Raw genomic sequence first — 5,000 nt, 5'->3', positions numbered from 1 at the left:
ACGGGGTCCGCCTCGGGACGCACGAGCACGCACGGGGCGGTCGCACGCCTTCGGCTCGCCCCACCGGCAGGACGTCCCACGATACATGCCAGTTAAACACCGACGGGCGGTGAACCAACAGCGTGGGACACAAATCCAACTACGAGCTTTTTAACCGCAACAACTTTAATATACGCTATTGGAGCTGGAATTACCGCGGCTGCTGGCACCAGACTTGCCCTCCAATAGATACTCGTTAAAGGATTTAAAGTGTACTCATTCCGATTACGGGGCCTCGGATGAGTCCCGTATCGTTATTTTTCGTCACTACCTCCCCGTGCCGGGAGTGGGTAATTTGCGCGCCTGCTGCCTTCCTTGGATGTGGTAGCCGTTTCTCAGGCTCCCTCTCCGGAATCGAACCCTGATTCCCCGTTACCCGTTACAACCATGGTAGGCGCAGAACCTACCATCGACAGTTGATAAGGCAGACATTTGAAAGATGCGTCGCCGGTACGAGGACCGTGCGATCAGCCCAAAGTTATTCAGAGTCACCAAGGCAAACGGACCGGACGAGCCGACCGATTGGTTTTGATCTAATAAAAGCGTCCCTTCCATCTCTGGTCGGGACTCTGTTTGCATGTATTAGCTCTAGAATTACCACAGTTATCCAAGTAACGTGGGTACGATCTAAGGAACCATAACTGATTTAATGAGCCATTCGCGGTTTCACCTTAATGCGGCTTGTACTGAGACATGCATGGCTTAATCTTTGAGACAAGCATATGACTACTGGCAGGATCAACCAGGGAGCTGCGTCAACTAGAGCTGAGCAGCCGGCCGCCCGGGAGTGTGTCCCGGGGGCCCGCGCGAACACGCAAGCGTCCGCTCAATCATTCTGCAAACAGGAGGAGGCTGAGCTCCCCTGCACAATACACCTCGAAACCCTCTCAGGTCCCGGCGGCGCGCAGCGCCGTCCCAAGTACTTGGTCGGGTTCGAGAGAGGCGCAATCGCCCGGAGTTAGGCGAGTAGACGCTTTCGGTGCGACCACCCGTGCTCCCAACTGAGCTTGCCGCTGCCGACAGAGGCCCGGGAGCGTGCTGTCGTGGCATTGCCGGCGGGAGACAACACGCGCCACCTACGGTGACCGGCAGCTCCAACGCCAGCGCCACAGAAGGACAAAAGCCCCACTTGGGTGCCGAAGCGAACTCTCCCAGCACAGCGCACACGCCAACACATCCGCACAGCTGCGATACAAACCACCAGCGAGAACCGCTGGGGCGACCGAGCAGCAGACGGCGTCGCGGCGCCGAGCGCCGGGCGGCGGCGCATCCTCAACGCACACAGTCCTCAATCGGACCAGCACACTGCAGATGTCCACCGCGCTTCGCACCGGGCCCGCGAGGACCTACTTTGGCCGCACGGCGCCGCGCGCAGGGTGCGCCGGCGCGCAGCTGCGACGCCTGCCGCGTCCGTCGGCCGGCGCGCCTGCCACTGGCCGCCCCCACCAGCCGGCTGTAGCGCGTGCGCCCACGCACCGCGCGGCCAGCACGCCGGGAGGCGCCCCCTCACCGGCCGGGGACGGTCCCACCCAGCCACCGCCGCGTATCGCTTCACACCCAGATGCCGTTCAGTTTCGTCGGCATGGTGGGTATCGCTGGAACAACCGGTTAGTACCTCAACCTATCGTCGCCATCACCGATTCACCCCTAGCGAGAACAACCGCACCACAACGGGTTACCATTTCTTCATTTGCGTAACTTCACCAGAAAACGTAGGCGTCCATCGCCATTTGCAACTTCAACCATTATTGCATGCCTGTGTCAGGTGTCACGCCACACTACGTCTGCCCACATACACGCAACAAAATGTGCACGCCTAGACAATACGTGGAAGGTGGCCCCCGTACGTATGCGATGTCCATTGCTCGAACGACTGTCAACCGGCTTCTGTAGCATGTCGCAGATATGGAACGCGCTGCACCATGCCATCACGGTGTGTGAGGAGAGACGACTAGGTCCGAATACATCAACAGACAGCTCATGCTGATCGCCATCCACGGCGTCCGTTCCTCCCACACGTCTCTATGGCGTACCACACTGCAATCCAGCTCTCATAGGGAGACGACACGTAGCTGCGTGCACAATATTTGCACTGTATGGTCCGCCGTTTTTGGGCGCAGTCGTTGTACGGTCACACATGTGCCACGATGTATCATTCAGTACATAAGGACGAATGTGCAGTACAGATTGTGGTTCACGCGTACGACATCAGCGGACAGTTGACACAGGCCGCACCACAACGTAGCCTGCGTACGTCGCATGCGAAGGGCATTGAACATGCAAACTTGTCACCAACCACCTTGCGAAGGCAGGGGGCAAGGTGGGGACGTGGGGAGAGGTGGGGGGGGGGGGGCGGCATGTACGCCCTGCTGCCATCCACATTACAGTGTACAGCAGGAGCATGTGGAAAGTCAGCAAGACTTGCAAGGTGTTTAACATGAAGCGATACACAGGGGAGCGGGCAGTGCGAGTAGCGAACTATATTGCGAGGGTTGCGGGTGGGCAACACTACACTAATTGAACGAGTCGTATAACAATTACAGAGCAGGTTTAGGCGACAACGTGGGTTACGATAGGCGACAACGTGGGTTACGTTAGGGGACAACGTGGGTTACGTTAGGGGACAACGTGGGTTACGTTAGGGGACAACGTGGGTTACGTTAGGGGACAACGTGGGTTACGTTAGGGGACAACGTGGGTTACGTTAGGGGACAACGTGGGTTAGGTTAAGGCACAACATGGGTTAGGTTAAGGCACAACATGGGTTAGGTTAAGGCACAACATGGGTTAGGTTAAGGCACAACATGGGTTAGGTTAAGGCACAACATGGGTTAGGTTACGGCACAACATGGGTTAGGTTAAGGCACAACATGGGTTAGGTTAGGGGACAACATGGGTTAGGTTAGGGGACAACATGGGTTAGGTTAAGGCACAACATGGGTTAGGTTAAGGCACAACATGGGTTAGGTTAGGGGACAACATGGGTTAGGTTAGGGCACAACATGGGTTAGGTTAGGGGACAACATGGGTTAGGTTAGGGGACAACATGGGTTAGGTTAGGGGACAACATGGGTTAGGTTAGGGGACAACATGGGTTAGGTTAGGGGACAACATGGGTTAGGTTAGGGGACAACATGGGTTAGGTTAGGGGACAACATGGGTTAGGTTAGGGGACAACATGGGTTAGGTTAGGGGACAACATGGGTTAGGTTAGGGGACAACATGGGTTAGGTTAGGGGACAACATGGGTTAGGTTAAGGCACAACATGGGTTAGGTTAGGGCACAACATGGGTTAGGTTAGGGCACAACATGGGTTAGGTTAGGGCACAACATGGGTTAGGTTAGGGGACAACATGGGTTAGGTTAGGGGACAACATGGGTTAGGTTAGGGGACAACATGGGTTAGGTTAGGGGACAACATGGGTTAGGTTAGGGGACAACATGGGTTAGGTTAGGGGACAACATGGGTTAGGTTAGGGGACAACATGGGTTAGGTTAGGGGACAACATGGGTTAGGTTAGGGGACAACATGGGTTAGGTTAAGGCACAACATGGGTTAGGTTAAGGCACAACATGGGTTAGGTTAGGGGACAACATGGGTTAGGTTAGGGGACAACATGGGTTAGGTTAGGGGACAACATGGGTTAGGTTAAGGCACAACATGGGTTAGGTTAGGGGACAACATGGGTTAGGTTAAGGCACAACATGGGTTAGGTTAGGGGACAACATGGGTTAGGTTAGGGGACAACATGGGTTAGGTTAAGGCACAACATGGGTTAGGTTAAGGCACAACATGGGTTAGGTTAAGGCACAACATGGGTTAGGTTAGGGGACAACATGGGTTAGGTTAGGGGACAACTTGGGTTAGGTTAGGGGACAACATGGGTTAGGTTAAGGCACAACATGGGTTAGGTTAAGGCACAACATGGGTTAGGTTAGGGGACAACATGGGTTAGGTTAGGGGACAACATGGGTTAGGTTAGGGGACAACATGGGTTAGGTTAAGGCACAACATGGGTTAGGTTAGGGGACAACATGGGTTAGGTTAAGGCACAACATGGGTTAGGTTAGGGGACAACATGGGTTAGGTTAGGGGACAACATGGGTTAGGTTAAGGCACAACATGGGTTAGGTTAAGGCACAACATGGGTTAGGTTAAGGGACAACATGGGTTAGGTTAGGGGACAACTTGGGTTAGGTTAGGGGACAACATGGGTTAGGTTAAGGCACAACATGGGTTAGGTTAAGGCACAACATGGGTTAGGTTAAGGTACAACATGGGTTAGGTTAAGGTACAACATGGGTTAGGTTAGGTTACACGTTGTTGTAAGGAAAGGTGTGGGGGGGGGGGGGGGGGGCGGGGCGGCAGGTTCGTTGATAGTGATTATAGTAAGTGAATGCTTGTGACATGATGAGATTTGTCACGTCAGGATGCACCTTTGGCTTATTAGAGGCGGCGCTCCAATTCTATGCTTGTGTCAGACCTGTGTCTTTGACTCATGTCATTGTTTGTGCGCTGTGACAGGAGGTACTATTGTGATGTTGGGTGCACCGTTGTATAGGACATGTGTGGGTGTTGGTGCCTTATCTGCGCAATGGTGGATGTCGAAAGGGTGGGATATTCTATTTTCCGCATGGACCTCCTGGTCTGGTTGTGATAGTGTGGATTGTGTAATGTGGCGGAGAGGATGCACTGGATGTTGTTCCATGCTGGTGCTTACATATTGTATGTGCGCCTGTTAGAAGCAGAGAGTGGTGCGTGATCAGAGTGTCTGGCTGACGTGTGGTTCCCATTGTGGGCAGACTCTTTCAGCATGTATACGGACAGTTGTATATATTTTCTGTAGTTTGATGGCTCTGCATTGATTACTAATCAGCGCCGTGTGTACGGGTAATCTGGTTCCAGTCCACAATGTTCTATCTGTGTACATTAGTGACAAAGACTCCCCCCATGCAGTGG

At 53.9% G+C, this 5,000-nt stretch overlaps 1 non-coding gene across 1 annotated transcript in view; it reads right to left on the bottom strand.

The window, feature by feature from the left end:
* The window catches only part of LOC124741644, a 1,909-nt gene extending 1,121 nt beyond the window's left edge, over positions 1–788 (bottom strand). Inside the window, exon 1 of the ribosomal RNA XR_007009995.1 lies at positions 1–788. This exon is cut by the window's left edge and continues 1,121 nt beyond it. This is a non-coding gene — a ribosomal RNA (small subunit ribosomal RNA).
* Between the last annotated feature and the right edge of the window lie 4,212 nt (positions 789–5,000).

The sequence above is a fragment of the Schistocerca piceifrons genome, unplaced genomic scaffold, assembly GCF_021461385.2.
Source record: "Schistocerca piceifrons isolate TAMUIC-IGC-003096 unplaced genomic scaffold, iqSchPice1.1 HiC_scaffold_1974, whole genome shotgun sequence".
Classification (NCBI taxonomy): Eukaryota; Metazoa; Arthropoda; class Insecta; order Orthoptera; family Acrididae; genus Schistocerca; species Schistocerca piceifrons.
This window is presented reverse-complemented; position numbering and strand designations above follow the sequence as displayed.